Genomic DNA, 2,886 nt, shown 5'->3' with positions numbered 1-2,886 from the left:
CATCACTTGCTAGAAGAATACTTTGACTTTTCTGGGAGACTCTGATACCCCTTTCACAACTGAGGAACCATCAGGTTTGATGCAAAACCAATAGATGAATAAATCTTCTTCCTAAGGGCAGATATGGGGCAGAGAGGGGAGGGGGAGAAGAAAAATCATATGATATATTCACTTGGCATTTATTACCAAGGAAAAATGAAAGTTCCTGCCCCTTTAAATTCAACTGTCAAGTCCTGTGGTGTGCACTACCTCTGAAGGTGTGCTCTCTCCTCTGGTTTCCACATCAGATCACAGCACAGCTAGGTAAAGACAAGTGCCAAACAATGCCCTCTCTGGTGTTCAACAGTTTAGGGAAAGTTGGTGAATGACAAAACTGACACCCAATGGCTAACAGGAGCTCCGAGACTCTCCAACACACTTTCCTTGTGCAGGTCTGTTCGGTTTTCACAAACAGGGCATGCTTCTGGTTTGCTTTTCTTTCTTCACATGTAACAGATAATCCTAATCTTTCAGCTTCACTCAATGGAAACTAACTTCTATGCCCTTTGAGTCTTTCACAAGTAGTGAAGCTTTTTTCCTTCATGGACCATTTGTCATGTTTCCATTTCCACTGTATTAACAACGCTGAGAGGAAACCTATGGAGACAGGATGATCAGAGACATGATTAGAGGCGAGGCATCACAGTGAACATCCTCCCACAATGGAAAGAGACCACAGACATTTGGGGGATGGCCATCTCTGAACAGTTTATAAAGGGCCCTGTACCAATGTGTTCCTGTGTATTCGACTGTGTATTTAACTTGAAAAACTTACAGCTGCCCTTTGCTTACAAGATATTCAAGTGCCAGGTTATTTTAAAAACAGAGATCAAAGTTTTTATAGACAGAAGGGGTCCAAATAAGAGTAACCCTTCTCCAGACTTCGCACTTCCTCAGAATATGACTCTGTATTCTCCAGGCTAAGGATACCCTTGATGGCCTGATTTCCTAGAGGCAGGTGATCCAGCAGAAACAACAACAAAATTCTCAGGATGCAGCAAGTATGCAAACACACGTTCCGTGTCATGGTTTTCCAAACACAGGAGATACCTTGGCACTTCCGAGATTTTTGTGGCTGCAGAAGCCAAATGGCTTTCTCCGGTATAATGATCATGAGCTAGTGGAAACTGGCAAGCTTTATGAGCGCAATGGTGGGCATCACCACCCACATCCACATCACCAATTCATTTCACTTTTACACAGACCACTGTGACATTCACGAACACTTTGCATGTCAGCAGCTTGTGGCTGTGTTTTAACCAGCATTCTCTGGGTTGCATAAGCACACAGCAAGAAGGTTGCTTCTGGCCATTAGAAGTGGCTGATGGTCTGTTTGCACTGGATCCTTGCTGAGCACCGGTTCTGAGGAAGGCTAGGGAGAGAGAAAACAGAAGAGGAACGAGAGAGAGAAAAAGCTCCCCCACATTCTCCCGTTTCTGATTCCTGTCTCTGGGTAACACCCAGAAATTTTCCCAGAAATAATCAAGCCATGTGTTAAAGAACTGTAGTCCCCTTTTTGGAAAACATCACAAATGAGATTGTTAAAAATTGGCTTCTGAAGCCCAGGCATGGTGGCACACAGCACCTGGGATGCAGAAGCACACAAATCTCTGTGAGTTCAGAGCTAACCAGGGCTATACAGTGAGTTCCAGGATAGCCAGGGCTACATAGTGAGAGCCCGCCTCCAGAAGGAAAAGCTTAGGGGAAGCTGTTAAGACAGTCCCGCTGTTAGGAGTGATTATTGCTCTTACAGAGAATACTAGTTCAGTCCCAGCACCCTTGCAGCTCAGAGCAGCCTTATAAGATCCAAGAATCCAATCACCTCTCTGGACTCTGCTGGCAACGGCCCCCGCCCCCCAGGCAAGTGCATGTGAATCTGCCCCCCCCCCCAAAAAAAAACAACTTTAGAAATGGCTTGTGAGGGACTGGCAAGATGGCTCAGTGGGTAAAGGGGCTTTCCACTAAACCTTACACTTTGAGTTAAATCTCTGGGACTCACATGGTAGAGAAATACTGCTGCAGAGATGGCTCAGCACCTAAGAGCACTTACTATTTATTCTCTCAAGGACTCAGGTTCCATGCCTAAAACCCACACGACTCCAGACAAACAACCGTCTAAAACTCCACTTCTAAGGGATCCTCTTCTGGTCTCCACAGAAGAAAACAAATGATTCAGGCCAAACACTCATACACCCCAAGAGAGAGAGGGGGTGGAGGCAGGGAGAGAGAGAGAGAGAGGCAGTGGGGCGCACAGTTTTAATTCCAACACGCCGGAGGCAGAGGCAGGCAGATCTCTGTTGAGTTTGAGGCCAGCCTGGTCTACAGAGCGAGATCCAAGGACAGCCAGGGCTGTTTAAACAGAGAAACGCGGGGTTGGGGATTTAGCTCAGTGGTAGAGCGCTTGCCTAGCAAGCACAAGGCCCTGGGTTCAAACCTCAGCTCTGGCTAAAACAGAGAAACGGTGGTGGTGGTGGTGGCGCATGTCTTTAATCCCAGCACTTGGGAGGCAGAGGCAGGCAGATCTCTGTGAGTTCGAGGCCAGCCTAATCTCCAAAGCGAGTTCCAGGGAAGGCGCAAAGCTACACAGAGAAACTCTGCCTCGAAAAACCAAAAAAACAAGCCAAAGCAAACAACAACAACAACAACAAAAACAACCAGAGAAACGCTGTCTCGAAAAACAAACAAACAAACAAGGAAAAAGAAAAGGAAAATAAACAAAAAAGCTCAGAGAACTGCCTTCTGAAAGTTGTTTGACCTCTGCGAGATCATCAGCAAACATGAGAAGGAGCAAACCAATCATGGAGCACAAGGTGGCGGAGCAAGAGCTTGATGGCAGGATTGGGCTCC

The sequence above is a fragment of the Onychomys torridus genome, chromosome X (assembly GCF_903995425.1).
Source record: "Onychomys torridus chromosome X, mOncTor1.1, whole genome shotgun sequence".
Taxonomy (NCBI): Eukaryota; Metazoa; Chordata; class Mammalia; order Rodentia; family Cricetidae; genus Onychomys; species Onychomys torridus.
This window is presented reverse-complemented; position numbering follows the sequence as displayed.